This window comes from Kogia breviceps, chromosome 4 (genome assembly GCF_026419965.1).
Source record: "Kogia breviceps isolate mKogBre1 chromosome 4, mKogBre1 haplotype 1, whole genome shotgun sequence".
NCBI lineage: Eukaryota > Metazoa > Chordata > Mammalia > Artiodactyla > Physeteridae > Kogia > Kogia breviceps.
In genome coordinates this window covers 119,077,328-119,104,045 of record NC_081313.1, presented here as the reverse complement: position 1 = coordinate 119,104,045, position 26,718 = coordinate 119,077,328, and the positions used below count along the sequence as shown (strand labels likewise).

General features: G+C 46.6%; 1 long non-coding RNA gene across 1 annotated transcript in view; it reads right to left on the bottom strand.

Annotated features, from left to right (window-relative positions):
- Window positions 1-26,718, bottom strand: part of LOC136794054 (uncharacterized) — a 264,366-nt gene that overhangs the window by 212,997 nt on the left and 24,651 nt on the right. The window contains exons 3-8 of the long non-coding RNA XR_010840264.1: window positions 10,810-10,933; window positions 9,481-9,624; window positions 6,160-6,355; window positions 5,557-5,827; window positions 4,260-4,322; window positions 1,179-2,346 (exon numbers count right to left, since the gene is read on the bottom strand). This is a non-coding gene — a long non-coding RNA (uncharacterized lncRNA). The remainder of the gene's footprint in view (window positions 1-1,178; window positions 2,347-4,259; window positions 4,323-5,556; window positions 5,828-6,159; window positions 6,356-9,480; window positions 9,625-10,809; window positions 10,934-26,718) is intronic.

Below are 26,718 nucleotides of genomic sequence, written 5' to 3'. Positions count from 1 at the left end.
GATCACAGGGGATACTTCTCTGGCTTAATTTGCGTTTTTAACTTGTTATATAACATGCTAACAAAATGAAACACAGAAGTCTATCTTGACCACCTGCCCTCCTTCCCTTCCACAGCTCCAGCACCCACCTCCAGCCTGGATTCTCTGTTATGTACGTCCATGCACACACCTGATCACCTGGTCTCCTCTCCCTGCTCTTCCCAACACACACATTGCCTGACCCCCTAGCAGGGGGCTAATTAAAAAGGGAGAGGAAGAGGAGCCCTGATGGGGCCAGCTCTCTGCTCTCTAAAACCAGGCCCAGCTTTGCCCCCACCATACCCCACCCCCACCCCCGTCTTCCTGGCTTTCTCCACCCCCAGGGAAGAAAGATGCCACTTCTGTTGGCTGCCCTGCAAGAGGGCAATGGAGTCCACAGGCCAGCCCTCCTCAGCTCACTTCTCCACTCCCAGGAAACTTACAAGGCCATTGCCGGGCAGAGTGAGCCACCCAAACCCTACTGCTCAAAGCTGCAATCCTGGGGCTTCCCTGGTGGCGCAGTGGTTGGGAGTCCGCCTGCCGATGCAGGGGAGACGGGTTCGTGCCCCGGTCCGGGAAGATCCCACATGCCGCGGAGCGGCTGGGCCCGTGAGCCATGGCCGCTGAGCCTGCGCGTCCGGAGCCTGTGCTCCGCAACGGGAGAGGCCACAACAGTGAGAGGCCCGCGTACCGAAAAACAAAAAAACAAACAACAAACAAACAAACAAACAAAAAAAGCTGCAATCCTGGAAGGCATGAGAGTTCATTAGGCCCGAAAACCACGGAGGGAGGGCCGGGCCCTAGTGGCTGCTGAGTTCCCACCAGCTCCAAAGCTTCCGGGAGGGAGTCTGGGGGGAGGGGAAGCTGGTTATAGCAACAGCCCAAGTAAGTTTCCACATAAAGGAAAAGTAAACAGATGAAGGCTCTTCCTCAGCCCTTGGAGCCTCTCAGAGGAGAGCAAACCTTCAAGTGTTTGTCAAAAAGCTAATCCGATTTTAAAATGCTTTGAAAGGGCTGGAAGAGGAAATACCAACCACTGACCACCCCCTGCACTGGCCTGCAGCCTAAGAGTGGCCACTTTCCCCATGGCCACTTTCCCCTCCCTCGGCCTCTGTCTTGGGGGTACTGTTCATACAGAGACCCAGAGAATCGGAAGGTACCTGGGCAGAAGCAGGAAGCAACCCTCGTCCACTCAGTCGTCCACTAAGGGCTACTGACCCCTCTTTCTGCCACGAAAGAAGGCTTCATGAGAGCAGAAAACTGTCCAGGATTGGAAAGCAAGGACTGCACGCAGCCTTCACGCCAAGGCACGCTCACTCCACTCACACCCTTCAAATCTAGAAGATATTGAATTGCCCTGGCCCGGCTTCCTGGGGGTAGGGCAATTATCTCCCCTCCCCCACCCCATACCCCAGGTGGGCCTCATTTCTGGCAGCCAGTTCACTCCCAGGTGAAATGAGTTTCCAAATGGATTTGCCCAACAGCAATTAAAGGAACAGCAAACCCTTCTCAAATACTCCAGAATCTGGTTCTCTCTCCCTTGGACAACTTCACCAGATGCTGTCACCTACTACCATCATGCTAGGGTGACCAACCACCACCCAGGTTGCCAGGGACTGTCCGGGTTTTAGCACTTAAAGTACCGCATCCCAGGATGGTTGATCACCTATCACTGTGGCCTCCCCAACCTTCTCCACTCCCATCCCCACAGTTTCACAAGGGCACATATTTTGGCAAGGTGGGCTTCCTGGTACTGCTCCCTAATCCTGATGCCCTTGCTGGGTTTAGAGGAAAGGAAAGTGGTAAATCTAGAGGTTGAATTAGATTCCTTCTACTAGAGTCTTTTAACTTAGAAAAAGGAAAATAGATAAGAATAATACCAGACACGCAGCACTTTGCTGAACATACAATACCTTGTTCAATTAATCCTATGAGGTTGGTACCATTTCCCAGACTGGGAAACTGAGGCTCAGGATCACAGATAATAAGTGGTAGGACTGACATTCCAATGCAGGCAGTGACGCCAGGGCTCACAGACTAATTCACTATATTAATCTGTGATCCCTAAAGATGAAGAATCCTTGTCATTTTGATCACAGAGGATGAAAACAACGGGAAGCTACTTATGCGAGATTGAAAGGGCATAAATTCACATATGTGGAGCAACACACAAAGAAAACAGGATTGTGAGAGAAAAGGGAACCTTCATACACTGTTGGTGGGAATGTAAACTGGTACAGCTACTGTGGAAAAACAGTATGGAGATTTCTCAAAAAACTAAAAATAAAACTACCATATGACCCAGCAATTCCACTCCTGGATATGTATCTGAAAAAAACAAAAACACAAATTAGAAAAGATACATGCACCCCAATGTTCATAGCAGCCTTATTTACAATTGCCAAGATATGGAGACAACCTATGTTCATCAACAGATGAATGGATAAAAAAGATGTGATATATATACATATATATATCACACACTATATGTACATAGTGTATGTGTGTATATATATACACACACACATATATATATATTACACACAATGGAATATTACTCAGCCATAAAAAGGAATGAAATTTTGCCATTTGCGGCAACATGGTTGGACTTGGAGGGTATTACTCTAAGTAAAATAAGTCAGACAGAGAACAAAAATTATATGCTATCACTTATACGTGGAATCTAAAATATACAACAAACTAGTGAATATAATAGAAAAGAAGCAGACTCATAGAGAATAAACTAGTGGTTGCCAGTGGGGAGAGGGGAGGGGGAGGGCCAATATAAGGGTAGAGGACTAAGAGATACAAACTATTATGTATAAAATAAGCTATAAGGATATATTGTACAACATGGGAAATATAGCCAATATTTTATAATAACTATAAATGGATTACAACCTTTAAAAATGGTGAATCACTTTATTGTACACTTGTAACATATAATATTGCATATCAACTATACTTCAATTTTTTTTTAAGGGAAAAAATAAATTGTATGGAACCTACAAAAAAAGAAAGTGGGATTATGAGACTGTGACCACAGTTTCTCCTATAGATGGGACCAATAGTTGCCATGAGGAGAGGGCCAGGTTCACAGACAGTTATGGCACCACTGCCCTGGTGCAGAGTCTCACCAGGTAACCCCTAACATTGGCCCTACCCCCATTCACCCTCCCAATAGCTGCTAGATGCATCCATTAAAACTCCAACTGATTGTGTCCAACCCTGACACCCCCAACAGCTGCCCTGCATAACAAAATCTAGGTCCCTCAGCCTGAGTCTCATCTGTTGCCTTGAAAATATAAGTGGAGGCCAACTTTACAGGAACCAATTTGGCAGGATAGGTCAAAAAACTTAGGTGTTCATGCCGCTTGACTTTATAACCTCCCTTCTAAGAATTTTCCTCAAGGAAATGGTTGTAACTGGTAGTGATTGGGAGGAGGGTGACATTTTACACATAAAGGTGTTCATACATAAGGTTATGTCGAACAACGAACCTGGAATAATGCCCATGACTAACAATAAAGAAATGATTAACGAAACTATGATGTATCTGATATATCCATTCAACTGGATATTACACAACCATTAAAATGTATGTTTATGAGGAGTTGAAAACAGCATGGAAAATGCTTGGGCTGTCATGTTAAGCAATACCTGCAGGAAATAAAATTATACAGACAGTGTGATCACAACTATGTGAAAACAAAATCACTACTTACAGTGAAAGGACTGAAAGGAAGTGAACTCTTAAGATGAAAAGGAACTAACACCAAGCATCTTGCTAACTGCTTTACCTTCTTATCTCATTTAATCTTCATGGCAAGATAGGAACTATTTTTATTCTCACTTAACCAAGGAGAAAACAGAAGCTACAAGAGGATAATGAAGCTGCCCAATGGTTGCCCACAGCTGACGAGGGAGGGAAGGGATCTGAACTCAAGATTTGCCCGATTCAGGGCCTGTGCCCTTATCCTCCAAGCTATACCACACCCAAAAGCAGACAGTAGCTTGATTTGGCTAGTGGAACGGCTGGCAACTTGTTGCCCCTCTACTTTCTACTTTTTTATTTTCCAAATTGTCTATATTAACCATTAGTACATTTTTTTCTTAACTTTTTCCTTCTACTTCGAAAGTCATACAGGCATGTAACACCTGGTGGGTCATATTACTTTTTTAATGTAGAAAACAATAAACTTATGACCAAACAAACGTTTAAAACAACAATTCTCTTTCACCTTGAATTCAATTCTCCACGGTTTGGCTTTCAGCTATCCTTCTGGTCACTAGTCGTTCGGTCCCTAAGATAAGTTATTAGGTGACATGGTCAGATCCATGAGCTGGAAAGAACAGCTCTGGGGGTGGAGACAATGGTGGGACGGTAGAGGCAGGGGGTACAGAAGGTGGGGGCAAGTGAGGAATTGGGGGGGGTGGCCCCCAGTGAAGCAGACCTGGCAATGTAACACACATGTAACATACAGGTAACACACATGGTGAAAGGCCATGCACAGGGTGACCAAGGGAAACAAACTGCACAGAAAAGCATCAGCATCAGACAAAGGAAACAGCAGAATGACCTGGGGCTGTAATGGGGGCTCCCTCCCCATTTCAGGGCCTCCTGGCTGCACTTTCAAGGCAGGAGATCAGCAGCCTCCGGCTGCCACTCCCTGAAACATCCAGGATGAGAGGGCCAATGGGGAAAAGGATCACCACCATCCACAACACATGGCTTTTTGGACCAGGCCTCCCCTGGAACGGTCTTTTCTAGTTTGAGGGAGACAGCAGGCTTTTGAGGAAACAAATTACAGACAGCTTGGCTGCAGCTAAGCAGTAGCAGCACAAAGTGTGAAAAGTTGCAAAAAAGATGCTCAGATTTCACTCACTTTTCTCTTCAGCCCTGCACGTTGGAGGGCTTTCCAAGTAAGGAAGCCACAATATTACTAGAGGAAATAAAATCAAAAGGAGGAACCTTTTTAACAGTAGTTCTCAGCCCTTGAGGGGCCTCAGAAGCACAGAGGAGTGTGGATGAAGCGGACTTGTTTAAAATGCAGATTTTCAAGCTCACCCCCAAACATTCTGATTTCATAGATCCTGCTAAAGCCTAGGAGTATGCATTTTAATGAGCATTTCCCCAAGTTGCTGTTAGGCTCTACTCTACCTAATAAGAAACTCCGGGGACTTCCCTGATAGCACAGTGGTTGAGAATCTGCCTGCCAATGCAGGGGACACAGGTTCGAGCCCTGGTCCAGGAAGATCCCACATGCCGCAGAGCAACTAAGCCCGTGTGCCACAACTACTGAGCCTGCGCTCTAGAGCCCGTGAGCCACAACTACTGAGCCCACAAGCCACAACTACTGAAGCCCGCATGCCTAGAGCCCATGCTCCGCAACAAGAGAAGCCACCACAATGAGAAGCCCGCACACTGCAACCGAGAGTAGCCCCTGCTCACCACAACTAGAGAAAGCCTTCGTGCAGCAACCAAGACCCAACGCAACCATAAATAAATAAATAAATAAGTAAAAGAAACTGACTTACAGAGTCTTGGTGGTAGAAGGTGTGACATCTGATATTCGGGGCACATTTCTTTTAATTATTTCATCTTTTAAAAACATATTACAGGGCTTCCCTGGTGGCGCAGTGGTTGAGAGTCCACCTGCCGATGCAGGGGACACGGGTTCGTGCCCCGGTCCGGGAGGATCCCACATGCCGCAGAGCGGCTGGGCCCGTGAGCCATGGCCCCTGAGCCTGCGCGTCCGGAGCCTGTGCTCCGCAAGGGGAGAGGCCACAACAGTGAGAGGCCCGCGTACTGCAGGAAAAAAAAAACAACAACAACAACATATTACAAAGGGAATACAGGGAATTCTTTGTATTCTTTCTGCAACTTGTCTGTAAGACAAATTATTTCAAAAGTTTAAAATATATTTATTACACAAGTAATATATGCCTATAGTAAAATATCTGTAATAGTGCCACATGACATAAAGTGGAAAAGGGACACCCCCTTCACCACTCCCACCACCACCACCAGCCCCAACCCCCTCTCCAAACTAGCCACTGCGAACAATTTGGTATATATTAAGCAAACACGTCAGACTTTTGTTTGTGTGTTTTCATTTTTTAACAATAACTAATGCCTACAAGAATGTGATGAAGGGCTTTCCTGGTGACGCAGTGGTTGAGAGTCTGCCTGCCGATGCGGGGGGACACGGGTTTGTGCCCCGGTCCAGGAAGATCCCACATGCCGTGGAGCGGCTGGGCCCGTGATCCATGGCCGCTGAGCCTGCGCGTCCGGAGCCTGTGCTCCGCAATGGGAGAGTCCACAACAGTGAGAGGCCTGCATACCAAAAAAAAAAAAAAGAATGTGATGAAAATGACAGGGCTTCCCTGGTGGCGCAGTGGTTGGGAGTCCGCCTGCCGATGCAGGGGACGCGGGTTCGGGCCCCGATCCGGGAGGATCCCGCATGCGGCGGAGCGGCTGGGCCCGTGGGCCATGGCCGCTGGGCCTGCGCGTCCGGAGCCTGTGCTCCGCGGTGGGAGAGGCCACAGCGGTGAGAGGCCCGCGTACCACAAAAAAAAAAAAAAAAGAAAAAAAAAAAAGAAAATGACAAAGTTGTTAGCTGAAGTGCAAATTAATACAGCCCTCTTGAAAACCAATTTAGCAATGTGTATCCAAAACCATAAAAATATTTTGTATACCTTAAACTTATACAATGTTATGTCAATTATATCTCAATTTTTTTTCATTAAAAAAAATTTTTTAAACCCATAAAAACATTCATACTCTTGGACCTACCAATTCTATGTCTAGGAATCTCTCCAAAGAACATTATTCTCACTAGTATGTAATTTTTTTTTTTAATTGTGGTAAGAACACAAAATGAGATCTACCCTGTTAACAAATTTTTAAGCATATAGTACTTCATAGCTGACTCTAGACAGTGTTGTACAGAAGGTCTCTAGAGCTTGTTCATCATGTTTGACTGAAATTTTATGCCCACTGATTAGTAACTCCCCTCTTCCTCCTCCCCCCAGCCCCTGTCAACCACTGTCCCACTCTTTGATTCTATGAATTTGACTACTCTAGAAATCTCAGGTCAAGTGGAATCATGTAGTATCTGAGTATCTGTCTTTCTGTGGTTGGCTTATTTCATTTAGTATTATCTCCTCAAGGTTCATCCATGTTGTCACATATTGCAGAATTTCATTCCTTTTGAGGGCAGAATAGTATTCCATTTTGTGCATACACCACAGTTTCTTTATCCAGTCATCTGTCGATGTATATTTAGGTTGGTTCCACATCTTGGCTATTGTGAATAATACTGCTATGAACATAGGAGTACTAATATGGCTCCTAGACTCTGATTTCAATTCTTTTGGGTAATTCCCACAAGTGAGATTGCTGGATCATATGGTAATTCTATTTTGAATTTTTTGAGGAACCTCCATACTGTTTTCTATAGCAGCTCCACCATTTTGCATTCCCTCCAACAGTGTCCAAGGGTTCCAATTTCTCCACATCCTTGCCAATGCTTTTCTTTCGTTTGTTTTCTTTTCCAAGGAAATCTAAACATTTCATCAGAGTAGCAATTACGTCTACAAAACAGCAAGTGGTTGACAAACAGCACAAATTGGTACATGGCTTTCCTCTATCGAGTAGAATAAAGGCTCCAGAGTTGATGGAAGAAAACTGGCCACGAGGAAAGAAGAGTCACTTCAACTGTCCTTAGGACTCAGGTGTCAACGACTGGAGTAGCTCAGACTCACAGAACTCACAAAACAGGGCTTTAATGTTTTCCAATATAAATTTCACTCAACTTTTTGAGGCGCTCAATGGTGTTTTGTTCTTTGATAATAGACATCCTGACAGATGTAAGGTTATATCTCATTGTGGTCTGATTTGCATTTCCCTAATGATTGGTAATGTTGATCCTTTTTTTCACATACCAGTTGGCCATTTCTATGCCCTCTTTGGAGAAATGTCTATTCAAGTTCTTAAACCATCTCTTAATCAGGTTATTAGTTTTTGTTTTTGGAGGGTTTTTTTGGCTGCTCCCTGCAGCATGTGGGATCTTAGTTCCCTGACCAGTTATGGAACCTGTGCTGCCTGCAGTGGAAGTACGGAGTCTTAACCACTGGACTGCCAGGGAAGTCCCAGGTTATTAGTTTTTTTAACTATTGAGTTGGAAGAAGTATGCAATCATTTTAAAATGACATCACAAAGCAATAAGAAAGATAGCAAAAGAAAGAAAACAGGACATAAACAGTTGATATGACTGCTTCTGATTACCAAGGTGGTGTTTTTTTAATTTAGTTTTGTTTAGATAGATAAATAAAGGAAATAAACCTAAATTGCTAACAGTATGTTAGGGAGGTGGTATTTGAGTGATACTTTTTTCTCTATTATTTCCTCTGTTGAGAAGCTCAGCAACTCTGATTTTGCAGACAGACAGGCCTGGGTGAGAAATCCATCTCTCACTGTCTACATGTATAACTCTGAGGACTTTATGTAAACTCCCTGGGCCTCAGCTTCCTTATGGAAATAACTATCCCCTAAACTTGCTTTGAGAATTAAAATAAGAAAGCACATGGAAACATGGGATACTTTATGACCTGACACAGTAAGTAGAGCTATTTTCCTATATTCTTTCTGTTGGGTCACATTTCACAAATCAATATTTAAATACTGGGGACTTTAAAATGGGGATTAAATTTTTTTTAATTAATTTTTATTGGAGTATGGTTGCTTTACAATGTTGTGTTAGCCTCCACTGCACGACAAAATGAATCAGCCCTACACATACAGATATCCCCTCCCTTTTGGACTTCCCTCCCATTTAGGTTACCACAGTGCATTAGGTAGAGTTCCCTGTGCTATACAGTATGTTCCCATCAGTTGTCCATTTTATACATAGTATCAATAATGTATATGCATCAACCCCAGTCTCCCAATTCCTCCCACCCCACCCCTTTCCCCCTTGGTGTAAAATGGGAATTAAATTTTTTTTTTTTTTTTTTTTTTTTTTTTGCGGTATGCGGGCCTCTCACTGTTGTGGCCTCTCCCGTTGCGGAGTACAGGCTCCGGACGCGCAGGCCTAGCGGCCATGGCTCACGGGCTTAGTTGCTCCGCGGCATGTGGGATCTTCCCGGACCGGGGCACGAACCCGTGTCCCCTGCATCGGCAGGCGGATTCTCAACCACTGCGCCACCAGGGAAGCCCGGGAATTAAATTTTTGATAGCCCGCATTTTCCTCATCAGCCCCTGCTTGGTTTAACTCTGAGATATTGTACATAGGGCTTTACAGTGACAAGACACCAGCCCCAGTTCACTGACATCATGAGTGAAGACAAGATTTACAAACTGTAAAGCACCTAAAAATGTAACGCATCATGAGTCCATTTTTACAGGATGACCCTGAAGGGACAGCGATTAAACAAAGCCCAAGTACTTGGAGTGTTTACCTGAGATGCAATAATGCACTAAGTGAGCTCATTAAATGCCAGGGGCGGGGGAGTGAAGATGGAGTGGAGAGGGGTTGTATGCCAAGAAAATCACCATTATTCTTCCACTGTCTGGCCCAAGGCTTCCAGGAGGAGGTGAGATTTCTGAGAGTAATGAAAAAAAGAGTAATTATCTCAAATGCCTTTCAGCCAATAGAAGAACAATTCCTTGGACTATCTTCATCTAATTTATGGCAAGGTCTATTAGGCTTCATTCTATATCTTATACTTTGGAGTTAATCATTAAGGGTTACTCTGAGCCCATGTTTATAGGAAGCCTCTCCTTTCTAAGGGGCTATTGAGAAATAGAAACCAAATGTATTATTATTTTATTATGATTACCTTGACGGTGGGCTCAAGCTTACTTTCTCTAAAATTCCAAAGGCACTTGTTCAAGAAAATATAAAACTGTATCTAGTTAACTATGTGTAAAATAAATAAGCTACAAGGACATATTGTACAGCATAGGGAATATAGTCAATATTTTATAATAACTATAAATGGAGTACAACCTTTAAAAATTGTGAATCACTATGCAGTACACCTGAAACTTATATAATATTCTACATCAACTATACCTCAATTAAAAAAAACTTTTTTAGGGCTTCCCTGGTGGCGCAGTGGTTGAGAGTCCCCCTGCCAATGCAGGGGACACGGGTTCACGCCCTGGTTGGTCCGGGAAGATCCCACATGCCGCGGAGCGGCTGGGCGCATGAGCCATGGTCGCTGAGCCTGAGCGTCTGGAGCCTGTGCTCTGCAACGGGAGAGGCCACAATAGTGAGAGGCCAGCGTACCGCAAAAAAAAAAATAAATAAATAAACTTTTTAAAACTATATTCAGTTAAAAGTTTTCTAAAAAAATTCTAATTACTTATTACATCCCTCCCTGAAGGGAACCGACGATTAGATATGTATTCTTCCAGAACTTTTACTTTTACTTTACCTTTACAAATATATGTGATGTGTTCACATGTGCACATACACACACACTATTTTTTTACATAAATAAAATCACACTCTATATCTCTGCTACTTGAATTTTTCACTTACTAATAAGTCAGAGGCATCTTTCCATATTTGGACATGCAGGGGTTTGTGAGGTAGTTATAGACCCTGGGGCCAGCAGGCTTGGAGCCCAGCTCCCCAACTTACTAGCTGTGTGACCCTGGACAAGTTAATTAACACCTCTATTCTCATCTATAAAAATATTCTAACAATAGTAATCAAAGGATTGCTGTGAAGATTAAATGAGTTAACACTGTAAATATTGTAAAATTCATAAAGCACTTACAATAGTGGATAGAGTAAGTCCTCTATGCGTTGGCCATTGTTGTGATGTACCCTGTTCTTCTTCTTTAATGGACAACTGTATTCCATTATTAGGATGAACCGCAATTCATTGAGCCAGCTCCCTGCTGAGAAACACAGGTGATTTCCTACTTTTGCTGCAGTGAGCATTTGTGAACATAGGTCTTTGTGTACATGGGCAAGCACACTCTAGGGTAGGTTCCAAGGCATGGAATGACTGCATCAAAGGTCATTCTCATTTTCTTTGAAAGATGGTGCCAAATTTCCCTCCAAAAGGCTGCATTACTTTACATCCCTACCAACGAATGGTGTATCTGTGCTTGTCTCCAGGCATCTTCTCAGCACTGACAGCCTGGGTCTTTGGTGTTCTCACTTCTGCACTCAACCTTCCCTAAACAAAAGCTCAATCAAAACCACTAGCAATGCATTTGTCAAAGTCCCAGGGACACCTAATCCCTTTGTCTTTTCTAAAAGGAATCAGATGTTTTCTCGGCTCTGACAGAACTTCAGTTGCCTGGACACAGCCCTGGGATAAGTTTGTAAAACACAAATAGAACATTCCCTGACATCCTCCAGAGAAGCTCACAGGGGCCCATGTGAGGCTCTGCTCCCTATAACGTGCAATAAGAGTTCCATAGCAGCTGGTGTTTTCCTAGGTGGAGATCAGAGCCAGCATTTGTATATAAGTATTATCCAAGGGCTGGAGAGAGAATCAAAACAGGTTGGAAGCAGAGGCTGCAACATCCCAGTTGTCTTATCCATGGGGCAGGGTTTGGGCAGGGGTGGGCGGTGAGTGCCCCGATCCTTTCCCTGAGCTCCACATCAAAAGTGAAGGCCCTCCCCATCAAAACAGCTTATCATAAAACAGAGGTGGAAGCTGGTGCAGGGCTTGGCTGGAAATCTACGCCAGACAGAGGGTGATTAGGGCAAGCAGGTGAGCTCCATCTGCAGGGCCCAGACTGGAGTTTTGTTGCCTGCTTTGCACGGCTGGCCGAGTGCCCACCTGCAGCCACCTGGCTCTTTAGATCACAGCTCCTGTCAGTGACAAGGTGACTACTCACTGAGGTGGCCCTTCCGGCCTCATCTCCAAGGTTCTGCTACAAAGAGTGACTTCCAGCTGTGCTCAAGGACCTCTCAGAATCCAGGGGAGCTGTGAAGTAGGGGCCTCCGGAGTCCTCAGGCAGGAATGTCAATAATTCCCAGTGTTGCCCCTGCTAAGCCCTGCAAGCCCCAGAGCCATTCATCTTCCAGACTTGATTTTCACCTTGGTTCTCCCAACTCTCCCTTGCTCCCCACCATCCCCCGGGACTCAGGGCAGGTCAGGTTAGGGAAGGGGGGAAGGCAGGCGAGTCTGTGGAACAGTGGATTCCACAGATCAGAGCAAATTCCAGGGATGTCACCCAGGGACCCTGGCTCATGTCCATAACAGAGGGAATAACTCAGATGATTATCTCAGGCTCTCAAGTGAGTTAAGCTTCCCCTTCCTATTCAGCTCATGTGGGAGAGTCAGCGGGAAGGAAAGGAGGCCCAGAGACACAGGGTCTGCCTTAGGTCTGACTAGAGGCAGCGTGTAGTACAGGAAAGGGAATTAAGCTCACTGTGCCTTGGATTCCTTTTCTCTGAGAGCCTGGGGCTCAAAACCCAAACATCCTGCATTTCATTAAATCCACAAAACAGATGTTTGGGTGTGGACTGTGTGTCCTGGACACTGTGGACACGGCAAGAAACAGACGAGTGCCTGCCCTCATGGAGTTCACATTCCCGGAGAGCTAAATACTAGGAAGAGTGTCATGCTTACTCCTGAGGAAGCAGGTTCATGGAGGGAATCAGTAAGCCAAGATCACACAGCTCCCAAGCGGGCTGCACTGCTCTCTCTCAGACGACACTGCTCTTAACCAGAACATGATAACAGCTAACCAGGTGCTTGGCGGAGCTCAAAGACCTGAAGCTTCAAAGCCCTTGCTTATAACAGCCCCTTCCAAGGTCCTGGGAGGGGGCCTGGAAAGCAACATGTTCACGCGATCTTGGGTTTCTCTAAGCTTTGCCAAAGTCAAGTCTTAACCATGACGGGAAAGAGCACTGTCTCTCCTCACATGTTTCCATCTGTCACTCCTGCCCTCGTGCTGGGTAATGTTCCAGCGGCCTTGGGCATTCAGGGACTCCCCACGCAGGAGTCAAAGCCCGGGGAGGGGAGGGAGGGCGGACATTGAGTTTGAATTTAGTGGGCGATGTTTATGTGGTGTGCCATCATCTCCACGTGTGCTGAATTACTGCTAACGTCCAGGGCAGGCCCAGCTCCCAGGAGTCCGCCTGCACCCAGGGCCTACCAGCCACTTCCTGACGCCACATCAGTGGTAGAATCGCCACGTGAATGTGTCCTACAGAGCCCAACACAGACGTGTGTGGTAGGGAAGAAGGAGGAAGGTTTAAAATGTATAGCATCAGACGCCAGCCTATGAGAAATGCTAACAATTCCTAAACCTGTAAAATCCTAAGTAGAGGATTCGGTTCCCCCAGTTGAGGGAAGTTCTCTTCTGTCAGAAACATCCTCCATGCGTTCAGTTATAACATACCAGAGCTTCTTTTTCATTTCTGATGAGAATTGTACAAAATAGAATTCACCAAAATTCCTCTGTTTATGAGACACAAACGGATAGTAATACTACAAACAGTGAGTGTATCTGTACAAATTTACTCATTCTCCACATCTAAACTGTCAACAACACCTATGTTCACAGCAGCTCTATTTACAATATCCAGGACATGGAAGCAACCTAAGTGTCCATCGACAGATGAATGGATAAAGAAGATGTGATACATATATACAGTGGAATACTACTCAGCCATAAAAAAGAATGAAATATTGCCATTTGCAGCAACAGGGATGGACCTTTAAGATTATCATAATAAGTGAAGTAAGTCAGGCAGAGAAAGAAAAATATCATATGATATCAATCACATGTGGAATCTAAAAAAAAATTATACAAATGAACTTATTTACAAAACAAATAAGCTCACAGACATAGAAAACAAACTTATGGTTACCAAAGTGGGAAGGGGGGGAGGGAGGGATAAATTAGGAGTTTGGGATTAACACATACACTCTACTATATATAAAATAGATAAACGAAGACCTGCTGTATAGCACAGGGAACTATACTCAATATCTTATAACAACAAATAATGGAAAAGAATCTAAAAAAGAATAGATATATATAGATATATGTATAACTGAATCACTTTGTTGTTCACCTGAAACTAATACAACACTGTAAGTCAGCTATACTTCCATAAAAATTTTAAAAATAAAATGTCAATAACAAAAAGCAAAGTTTGATCAACCAGGCCAGAGAAAAGGCTGAATTATCTTTTATTCTCTCTTCAGAAAATTATTTTAGAAAATGGTTATCAAACGAAGAAGTGATCATAATGACTATGAAGCGAGAAAATGTAGGAATGAAAAGTATAATAGAGGTGTGTCAGGCAGTTAATTAACAAAAATGTTTTGTTATTTATTCTTATGGATTTTATAGTGCTGGAGGTATTTGATGGCTTTTAAAATATGTAAACTGTTGGAGCTCTTTTCTCACTCTAAATAAATATTCTTAATATTGGATTCATAATTTTGTATTATTTCTCTCAAATTGTACAAGCTTCGGGCCCCTATAAAACCTTGATCCTCCCCTGCAGCCACCATCTCCTGAGCAGTTCTGATGTGCCAGGAACGCTGATAAATCCCTCTACACGGATTATCTAATTTAATCCTCAATCAATGCACTGAGGTAAACTAAGGCCTGGAGCATTTATTCTACACAATACAGCTTTTTCTGCAGGGTTGAAGGAAGGATTCAGAATCACACAGCACAGGGAGCAGCGGCCCTACACAGAATAGGAACTATTAAGACAAATTGCTGTGTTTCCTCCCTGAGCCCAAGTTTCCTCTATTTAAAGTTAAAAGCGGGGCTTCCCTGGTGGCACAGTGGTTGAGAATCTGCCTGCCAATGCAGGGGACACAGGTTCGAGCCCTGGTCTGGGAGGATCCCACATGCCACAGAGCAACTGGGCCCATGAGCCACAACTACTGAGCCTGCGCCTGTGGAGCCTGTGCTCTGCAACAAGAGAGGCCACAGTGGTGAGAGGCCCGCACACCGCGATGAAGAATGGCCCCCGCTTGCCACAACTAGAGAAAGCCCTCGCACAGAAACGAAGACCCAACACAGCAAAAATAAATTAATTAATTAACTCCTACCCCCAACATCTTAAAAAAAAAAAGTTGAAAGGGTAAAAAGAGATTTAAATCTTTTTGTACGTCCACAGAGGACATCAGTAAAGATACACAGAGTACTGGTAAGAGTGACTGCCTCTGTGGAGGGCAACTGGGGGTGGGAAGGAGACACACCCCACTTGTACCTTCACTTTTTTTTTTTTTGCTGCGTTGGGTCTTCGTTGCTGCGTGCAGGCTTTCTCAAGTTGCAGCGAGCGGGGGGCGGCTACTCTTCCTTGAGGTGCACAGGCTTCTCCTTGCGGTGGCTTCTCTTGTTGCAGAGCACAGGCTCTAGGAGCATGGGCTTCAGTAATTGCAGCACAGAGGCTCAGTAGTTGTAGCTCGTGGGCTCTAAAGCACAGGCTCAGTAGTTGTGGTGCATGGGCTTAGCTGCTTCACAGCATGTGGGATCTTCCTGGACCAGGGGTCGAACCTGTGTCCCCTGCATTGGCAGGTGGACTCTTAACCACTGTGCCACTAAGGGAAGCCCCGTACCTTCACATTTTTAAACAAGTTAATGAGAAGTACTTGGCACAGTGCCTGGCCCGTGGTAAGTGCTCAATAAACGTTAGCTTTTGCTGTTAGTTCTTGTTATTGTTGATTACATACATAAATTAATTTTTTAAAATACACAGGTAGGCCCTGCTGTCTAAAGTCCCTTCCAGCTGAATTTGGTATCTGTTTTACGTAACAGTTCCTAGCACTCACCCATGCCAGCCGCTCTAATGCACTATTCCATTTAATACTCCCTGCACCTCTAAGTACTGTTCTCATTCCCATTTTGCGAATTTGGAAACAGAGGCACAGAGAGGTTAAATAACATACCCCAGGTCACACAGCTGACGTGGCAGAGGCTAGGATGAACACGCAGGCTGGGTGCCTCTAAAATATGGACTCACTGGACCCTCTCCTGGTATGTTAAGTGGGGACCCCAGCATTTTTTCATTCTTCTTCTGTGCCGCTCCAACAAGCTTCATGTACAGCAGGACAGCTTCTGGGGGGGCCTAGAGTATAGGACAGGAAAGTGCTGTCACTGCAGATGTGAAGGCAGCAAGAAAGCCCTACAGGTCTTATTAACCAGCTAGAGATTAAGAGGGAAGGGAGGCAAGAAGGAAAGAGGAGGGAAAGAAACATGAGTGAAGTATCAACTCCTGTGTCTGATAGAGTCAGCCATTTCTCACCTATCAACCCAACTCTGCAAGGGAGTCCGTGTTATCCTTATGCCCACTTCTGAGCGGAGCAGGTGGGCTGTGAGAGTTCTCGAAGCTCCTAGGTGGTGGAGCCTGGAAAACCTAGGCCCCAGGGCTCGCAGCTCCCTGACAATAAAGGGCGTCCCTCCAGGCTTTCCTCAGCGTGTACAGCCCAAAGCAAATATTTCTACACTGCACAGCTCAGCTCAGCAGGCCTCAGTGGCCTCTGTCCTACTAGGAAAGCTCTGGGGACGGGAGGTCTCCTGAGTCGGCTTGCCAAAGCAGGGACATTTCCCCACAGGGAGAGAGAGGTGGGTGAGCCGTAAGTTCTGCTGCACGTACAGCCATGGACCCAGGAGCATAGAGGCGTCCTTGGGGATAAATCTGTCTTAGACTCTCCACTCAGTTCAGGAGCGCTGAGCATGGACCCTTCAAGCACTTGGCACCTCGGCTTCCGTGTGACCTGTAAGGGCTTCACGGGCCCTGCACCTAGGAATGAGGTGGTCCACGTAAGTGTCTCGGACCGCTGAGCACTTAACAGCAACAGGCACCTACCTAATAAAAGTCTTGTCTCATCGTAGCTATGTGACCTTGAGCAAGTCGCTTGCCCTCTTTGATTCACCATTTCCTTATCCGTAAAACAAAGATTGCAAAGTAATAAATGTTTCTCTACCATAAATGATGACCCTCCAACACACGCTAGACTGAAGGTACCTTGAAGAGAGGGAACAGTCTAACACACCTTGGCATTTCCTTTGAGGTACCTTCCTAACAGGGTGTCTTACTCCAAAGAAGAGGCTCAGCACAGACTTGCCCATTTCAAGGCAGAATTGGGTAGTGCCAAACAGTATGTGTTATGGGCTATTCAGACCTGGATTCAAATCCTGCTCTGCCACTCACTTCCCATTAGAAACCTTTCAGAATTTGGTCATCACTCATAACTACACCTCCAGGGTCCCAGGTCGCAAAACTCTAGAGGGAGCTATTCTTAAGTGTGTTCATGCAGCGAGGCACACAGGATCCCTGACCGTCTGAAAGGTGAGTTGTAAGGATGCAAGGCCATGGTGAGTACAAAATGGGCTAGCACAGACTGGCTCAGAGTGAGTGCAGAGAAACACAGTGTAGAGAAAGTCTGAATTAAAAGAAGATGCTAAATTCACGAAATAGCAGACTAGGTCCATAATACACTATTTGAAAGGTTAAAGAATTTTGCTAATATGCAAAGATAATACCGCCAATTTGTATTTTCAGGAACTCACTCCTTTTTCTGGTTGTTCCAGGGAAGCTTTTATGAACCTTGTTTTTCTGTTTTGGTTTTTTTTCCCTATTGTGAATGTGGAAATGGTTCCATTAGCAAAGGCATATGAATTTTTAACACCCCTCCCCAAAATGGTCTATTCATATAAATGAACCTTAACCTTCATTTTATATTGATAAGCTGCAGAGCTGACATAAACAACATTTTTTTTTCATTTAAATCTGGCTTGTCATTCTATAAACTTGATGCTGTTTGCAGACGTCCCTAAAAAGGACTCCAGTCTTTCTACTGTGAAATAAAAATATGCAGTGACCACTGCTTGGACTCGAAAAAGATGTTTATAGTACTGCTCCAGGCAGAGGCTTAGAGGCTTCTTTAAATCTTAAAGATTTAAAGGAGGAAATTGAGCTACCATCCATCTCCACCCTGGGCCAACAAGACAAAACCCCACCTCTACCTGGAAGTTTATAGGAAACAAGCTCTGATTTTCTCTGCTAACCACTGTGCCCTTCTTTAGAAACAGCTTATCCACATGGGGCTAGCCCTTCTGTAACAGCTGCATCTTTTTTTTTTTTCTTTGGCCACGCCATGTGGCTTGTGGGATCTTATTTCCCCAGCCAGGGATTGAACCCCGGCCCTTGGCAGTGAGAGCGTGGAGTCCTAACCACTGGACCACCAGGGAATTCCCATGTAACATCTGTATCTAATCTGCATTTGTACATCTAAGGTTTACCTGGGAAGCATCCCCCTGTATCAGGAAGAAAAGAGGCCTGGATGAGATGACCAGAGGAGGAGAAACAAACGCTAGGTCAACGGAGGAGAAGGGCACCAGGAGTCCGAACGCCAATGCTCTATTCTTCAGCTCGCCACTTCAAACCTATGCTTTGGCAAGTCACCAGCCATCTCCGAGATCAGATTCCTTATCAGTAAAATGGAGCTTAAAAACTCCTCTCCTGGGCTTCCCTGGTGGCACAGTGGTTGGGAGCCTGCCTGCCGATGCAGGGGATGTGGGTTCTTGCCCCAGTCCGGGAAGATCCCACATGCCGCGGAGCGGCTGGGCCTGTGAGCCATGGCCGCTGAGCCTGTGCATCCGGAGCTCCGCAACGGGAGAGGCCACAACAGTGAGAGACCCGCATACTGCCAAAAAAAAAAAAAAAAAACCTCCTCTCCTGTCTACCTCAAGAGGATGGGTCCTTCCCTACCTCCCTCACTAGAGCTGAGAACTGCTGCCATCGTGACCCAGCCCCACACCAATTCACATGGCTGAAATAATGACCAGGTAGTGCAGAGTTGCCAACTCAAGTTCCTAATGTAAAAACGAGCGAGGGGGTGGGCATTCCGTGCAATGTGCTCCTGCTTCCAACAGCCCAAACTTTCCCCCTTCCCATGCAGTGTCCCTTTACTGCCACCACTGCTCAGCAGCCCTTAGCCAATGACCTTGCCCACAAACGCCCAAAAGGAGAAAATGGTTACACAATGTGATGGTTCAGGGACTCTTACGTTCCCATTTTAAACAGTAATTAGGAAGGCTACAGAGGCACACGGGGGAACGGTCTATACTATAATAATGCTGAATGAAAAACACAGGCACAGAAATCATACCTATTGCTAAGTTTGCAGGCTTTGGATGGAATCAGATCTGGGTTTGAATCACAGTTTTGCCAGCTATGACAACATGACCTCTCAGAGCCTCGGTCCCTTCATCAAAGGAACAGGGATGATAATTCCTTCCTTCTAGGGTTATTGCGAGATTTGGTGGAATATACGTAAAAGGTTTATCACAATCCAGGCTCCTGGTGAGAGACTTCACATTATGTGCTTATGTGGGAGAATAAAGATGAGAACGGATCCCAGGCAGAAGGGCAGGGTCCATTAAAGATCAGAAGACACATGGTGTTTTGGGGTTTTTTTTTTCCCACTTAAGATTGCTATATCTTAACAAAATACACAGACATCAATAGGACTAGGCTCTTTTGGACTAGAATAATACAATTAAATAAGATTCATCTGACCAAAAACCCTGCCCTTCTCACTCACACTAGGGGGTGCTATTCCTAAGAGGTCTGCTCTTGGGACAATTTCTATGAAAAACAGAAAAACCTGGAGCCTCTGGAGCTTTCCCATCCCAAGCCCATGCAACTCTTCAGCTCAACTGGAATGGGCTGGAATCAGCTTTCTTAAGGAAATATACATCCAAGGGGGACAGGGAGTGGTGAGGAAGTAAGGCTGGAGGATGAAGGGCAGATTCATAAAAAAAAACCTCTTAGAGCTTTCCACCTTGGTTGCAGAACCCTTAAGCACCCTCAGCAAACCACAAGGCTGCCCAGTAGAGTGTCACCACCCTCGAAAGGGCATCTAGCCTGTGGGTTCCCACTGCCTGGGTTTGGGAACCAGGCTCCAGCAGGACGGTTTGCAGCAGGCAGAGGGTATTCAACCAGAGGCAGATGACTGGGGCGGTACTTGATTTGTTTGTAGACAGTTATCAGTGATGACGGGCTCATTATTTTCATTCTATGGAGCCGACAGACACAGGACGAATAATAGGTCTGAGCCGGAGAAGCAAAGGTTAAGGTGAGGGGGAGAGAGGTAACTGAGGGGGAACCCTCCCAGGCAGGGCCGCCGTGCCCTCTGAATCACGGTGCCAGTGAGGGTGAGCAAGGACCAGAGGACATGGGATGCTTGTCTGTTCCTGCTCTGCTGGTCCCAGCAGAAACTCCTTGAGGGCCAATATCGCATCTACTGTGTGACTGACTCTAAGTGCCCCAGGTAGAAAGAGCTTCATCAAGACCTCATCTAAATGGCTCAGCATCAGGAGGGATGCAGTAACCTGGGGGCCCTCTCACCCTCACTCCTTTACCCAGCACGGCCCCATTTTCCTCTCCAGTAATAACAGCTCACATTACTAAGGGCCTACTCCTGCCAGGCGCTGTGCTCAACCCTTGGCACTCACCACTGCATGTCACTTTGCCAACAACCTGGGAGTCAGGGACCGTTACTATTCCATCTTACAAATGATGAAATGAAGCTTGGAGAAGGTTCTAGGACTTGCCCAAGCTGGTAAGTGGCAGAACCACCAAACTCAGATCCCAAGCGCTCAACCACTGCACCCTCTCCCTCTTTTCATGTCCTTTCTTTCTCCTCTGTTCATGCCAAAGGCTTCTAAGACCATCTCCCTCACCCCAAGTCAGATCCCATAGCTTCTGGGGGTTGGGGACTACGCCTCCAAACAATAAGGCCCCTCGGGTGGAGGGTTACTGTTTCTGAGATTTCTCAAGAACAGGAAACTTCCTGGACTGCCTGGACTGCCTGCAATAAATCCAAGCCTTCCTTCCTTTGTGATTTCACCCCGGAGCAACACTCCAGGATGACTCATCTCGAGGCCGGCAGGAGATCTCCTCTAGAGACTGGAGGTGACCTTGGCTGGGCACTCACATCCTGTGCCTGTTTTCCCATTTGTCTAATGGGCAGCCCCGGCCTCCCTGCCAGGCTTGTTATTGGAATATTGAGGTGAACACAAAGCATGCGGAACATCAATTTTAAAAGAGAATGCAAAATACCGACAATCGTCCAACTTCCAACTGCATCCCACATACCAAACCCTTATCTAAATCCCCTCCAAACTGAATTCTAGCTTCCAGAGTTCACCGCTACTCCTGCCTTCTGCTTGTGTACCGGCAAACTGACTCCTAGAAAAAAGGAAAGGTGACACAGATAATAATCCCTTTATTTCCAAACGTAATTAGCCACTACTTCAGTTCCCCATCACCCTATTATAAGCACACACAATACTAAGAACAATTAACAGTCACGGACCCCTAATTAAGTATGTATTTTATATATGTTTTTCCTCACTTAATCCCTTTACGAATGTCTATGACTAGCCCCACTTTACAGATGAGAAATAAGGTTCAGACCAGTTGATCACACAGCTAGTAGACATCAAAGCCCAGGTCCCAGATCAGATCTGTCAGTCTCCACCACACTACCCTGCCTTCACTTACTTCCTTTTAAAATTCTAAGCCCAAGGGCTCTTTCACCACCTGCCCCACTTGGTTTGTCTCCATAGTTCTTTGGCTCTTTAGGAATGAACTTACTGCCCTGCCCCTCCCCCATCCGGGTAGACTGTAAATCCACGTGGGCAGGGACTTTTTGCGTGTCTTGCCACTGCTGGTTCCCCTCAGTGCCTGGAACAATGCCTGATACATAGTAGGTACTCAATAAATATTTATTAAAGAAATGAATTTGGCCAAAAATCCTCATGAGCTATTTTTGACTGTCCTTTCTACTCTACTGTAGGTTTTGGCAGTGTTTTGTTCATCTCAGTCCCCGGCTACCTCTCATTCCTCTCAGAGTCTAGAATGATATTTTGAACATAGTAAAATATTCCATAAATACTTTGGGGCAGGACTGAACTCTTTCAATGTGGTGTTGGAATGTGCGCTGGCGGTGGTCTGCTGTCTGGGGAATTCACTGTCTCTGCTCCCCACAACACAGAGGGTGCTCAGGGGGAAACTGAGGAGAGCTGGGAAATGCGTGGAGCTTCCTCTCTGTGGCCCTGGGTCCAGCCCTCCTCGTCCTGCTCCACGGGGCCAATGGACAGGTGGGCTCACAACCTGATGCACAGGTCCCGTCCCTGGCTTTCATGTGCTGTGTTTCTGACTCATCTTCCCTGGACTCTGGGAAAGCGTTCTGGGTGCAGCTTCAGAAACTCTGCCTAGCAGCCCGCCGAGCAGGCATTGGAAATGATATGGGGAAGAAAAAGGATCTAATTAAGCAGACTAGGTGATAGTGTCAGGAAGAAAAGGCAAGCAAGTGGCAATTTGGATATCTGCCTGCAAATAAGAAAGATGACTGCCATCTTCTCCTCTGGCTCCTGTTTGCCCTATAAATCTCAGTTCACTAATCCAAGTGTTTTCATTATCGCTCTATCATACAACATGCTGTGTCGGGCCCATCATGGAGAAATTAAAACCAAGGGGGGGGGGTGGAAGGATTCAGGCTACCCCATTCTCCCATTTCTCTTGTTTACACTAATCTGAAGATGTTTTTCTCTCGGCCATAAACACAACATGGGGTTTTCCAGCATCAAACAGATTACCTTCTTCCACTCATAAAAAAGAACTTTGGGGGCTTCCCTGGTGGCACAGTGGCTGAGAGTCCGTCTGCCGACGCGGGGGACAAGGGTTCGTGACCCGGTCTGGGAGGATCCCACATGCCGCGTATCGGCTGGGCCCATGAGCCATGGCCGCTGAGCCTGCGCGTCCGGAGCGCCTGTGCTCCGCAATGGGAGAGGCCACAACAGTGAGAGGCCCGCGTACCGCAAAAAAAAAAAAAAAAAAAAAAGGAACTTTGGGCCCTGAGCTCTCCCCCCCAAAACCATGAAACTCAGGGGCCAGGAGTCACCTTGGCCACTCTTGACACTTACTCCCCAAGAAATCGTAAGAACCAGGTCATGGGGAGTTCCCTGGCAGTCCAGTGGTTAGGACTCTGCGCTTTCACTGCCATGGCCAGGGTTCAGTCCCTTGTCCAGGAATTAAGATCCCACAAGCCTTGCAGCGTGGCAAAAACAAAACAAAAAAAAAACGCCTCATGAATTAAACACCAGCTCCATAAGGAGAGTCCCTGAGTGGGAAGCAACATGATGGTTAAGATAAGCATTTGAATTTCACCTCCACTACCTACTAGCTGTGTGGCCTTGGGCAAATCACTTAACCTCTCTGAAACGCAGCTTCTTCAAATAAAATACATCGATAACAGGATTAAATGTATGACATAAAGCACTTAGCACAGTACCTAACACACTCTAAGTGCTATGCAACCTCCTCCCATCTATGGCCCTCAGTGCTGCCATTCCAACTGCTAAAGCAAACTTCCAGAAAGCTGCGTGGCTCAGTCCTCCTCCATCTCAAACCTCAAATGTCACCTTATCAGGGAGCCTTCCCTTACCACCTTAAATAAAATACTACTCCCCTGTCTCATACATACACCCTGCATCTCCCCTTCATTTTAGTCCACAGCACAAAACACTACCTGACCTATTTCACAAACACACACACACACACACACAAACACACACACACACAAACAGTTTGAACAACATGGGTTTGAACTGTGCAGGTCCATTTATATGTGAATATTTTCAGTAAATATAGCACCTGTATTTTCGTTTTACAGATCTTTAAATTAAGTGTGGGGAAAAATTTGTGTTCTATTAGAGATCACAATATATGTAATTCAAAGAACATGTTGAGCATTTGAGTCTTGATTCTATCCAAACGCAGCTTCCTGCCCTTGGATGAGTCATTTATCGAATCCTTTGTTTTTGAGGCAGAGATAGTAGTATGTGGATTTTCAACTGAGCAGGGGTCGGATATTCTAACCCCTGGGTAAAGGGTCAAACATATATATATATTTTAAATTTACATATATAAATATATATGTATTTTTTGTTTCCTTGACCTAAAAGATAAACTCCAAGAAGGCAGAGCTTTTTTTTTGTTGACTGCTGTATCTCCAGCACCTACAACAGAGGCGCCTGGCATAGAGTGGGTATTTAATAACTATTAGCTGAATGAATAAACAGAAACTATTTTTCTGATGACGATGACTAGAAGGGTCATCAGAGACCACAGAGGCCAGAGTTCTTCACAGGCTAGGAAACTGAAGCCGAGAGACATTAGATGACCTGCCTCTGGTTCCTGCTTGCCTAGAACTGCATAGCCATGGAGGCTGGGGACCCTGACTCCTGGTGTCTTGCCATGCCTCAAGGCAGCCAGCTCTGAGCAACAACTCAGCATATTGGTACCCAGTGCTCCTCATCTGAGGACTGGAAACAATTAAGCAGATGGCTCTCCCTCCCAAGTGCTCCGGACCCGGATGCCTCAGTGACTGGCAATCTATAAAAGCAAAAAGGACAGGTGGAGATACCGCAGCCGTTCTGGAAATCCATCAACAAATGTGCTCAGTGCTGAGGAACTGCAGACAGCTGCAGCGCAAAGGAGCCAAAGGCCACTGCACTCCTCTCTCAAAATTCACCAGCATCGAGGACCCTCTTAGCTTTCCGCACGGACTGAAGGGAAGCACTGCAGCCCTGTTTCTGGGGTGCCTGGATGGCTCCCTCTTACACAGACACGGGGACCCTGTGGGGAAAGAATGGAAACCCCCACTCCACCATTCCTAGGGGCACAGCCTCCCTGGAAACCAACTTTTTACCTCTTAGGATCCTTCTTAGGATCAGATGAGAAAGCCCAGATACAGCACATGGCACAGTGCAGGGTAAACAGCAGACATGCGATGCCACTGACTGTTCTACAGGATGCTGATGCTAGCCAGAGGCAAACACAACCCCTCCCCACCCCCATCCACCTCACCAGCTCTGAGCTTAGAATCCAGGGTCTTGAAATGAAAGGGGCTATTTGGCCTTAGGAATTCAGCACCAGGTCAATCTTTTTCAAGGATCCTATTTTCCCAATCAAGTAGAGTGGAAAGAATAAGTAGACTCCACACCAGGTGCCCCTCTTCCTCCAAGCCACTCACGACCTCATACAGCCCCAAAAGGGAAGATTCTAGCCTGAGAGTATCAGCCGCTCAGGTTCTTTTTTCCCAGAAAGTGGGATCTGGCCCAGAGCTCCCTGGAGGATGGGGTGACAAAACACCCAACGAAAATTCCCTGCGTCCTTATTACTACCAGTCCCCCTAACCAAATAATCAGATTTAAAGTACCAAAGAGGGACACCACCAGTAACCAAAGAGTGGTGACTGAATGAGTTCCACCACTGGCACCTTACTCTGTGTGAGCTGGTCAGGTTCCTCACCTCTCTGAACCTCAATTTCCTCATCTGTATAAACAGAATAGCAATGCCAACCTCATGAGACTATAGTTAAGGATGGAATGAGAGAACGCACTAACCACCGCGCATGGGACAGTAGCTGGTGCTTTGAACATTCAAGCCAAAAAGCCCATTGCAGCCAGTCCCGGGAGTCCCATGCATTAATTGCTCCCGAAGAACACTCTGTACAGCAAAGGCAGCCCTTCCCTAGACCACAGACCAGCCTCAGCCACTCCACCGTGGGCCGCAGGTCGGGAGCAAACTTGAACTCCACCAGAGGCTTCTAGAAATCTTATCAAGCGGGAGGGGGGCGGGGGACAGGTAAGGGTGCAGAAAGTCACGGGTGTAACTGAGGCCCAAGCAGCTCCTGAAACGGGTGTCCGGCTGTAAATGGTGGGATGCGCCTCATAAAATAACCTGGTCTGATGTAACTATTACATTGGACTTCCCACTGGAAACTGCTACCTTTGATGGCTTGGGACTTCTGGGATGTTCCGGGAGCTGTGTGGCTGCGGGGTTACAAACATAAGCTTGGGGTGTCCCAAAAGTCCCCAGGGGGTTCCAGGAGCTGGTGACTTTCAGCTATCTCTTAACTTCCCCGGGCCTTAGTTCCTCCCCGCCTCACGACCCTGGGGAGCTATTGACCATTGCCTGTGCAAGGAGTTGTGAGGCTCAACGGGGCGGGGGAGCGCTCAGGCCCTTCCTGGGCAGGGCCCCGGGCGACAGCGCGGGTCTCCTCCGTTCAAGAAGGAAAATGCGGAGGAGGGAAGGGCGGCGCGCGCGGCTGCACACGAGCTGAGGCCCTTTCTCTGCAGCAGCTGCTGAAAAAATAGTCAGAAGAAAGCAACTGGAACGCGAGCAGGGGCCGCGGGGGGGCGGGGGCTCCTCCTGCAGGCGCCCCGGAGCCGGCCCGGGCCTGTGGCCTGGCCTGGGAGGCCGGGAGGCCAGGGCGCGGGTGCCCCGCTGGAGCGCCGAGGCCCCGCTGCGCTCGGGCAGGCGGGGGCGGCGGAGGCGGAAGCGGGGGCGGCCGGAGCGCGGTGGGGATGTTTAAAGGAAATTTACAATCATTTCCTCTCTGTGGTTTGGTGACAAATCAACAACATCCTGTTCTTTTGTGAGGCTCCGGGCGCCTGCGAGGCGGGGGCAGCGCTAGGGCTCTTAAAGAGACACACACTGGCCCCCCTCCCTCCCTCCCACCCACCGCTCCCCTGCGGCTCCAAAAAAAAAAAAAAAAAAAAAATTACAGCCTCCCCAAGGCGCCACCTCCCGGGGCGCGCGCTCGGCCGGAATGCGGGGGCTGCTGCCGGAGCAGCCCCCGGGCCACATACCCTCCCCCGCGGCGGCGGCGTTC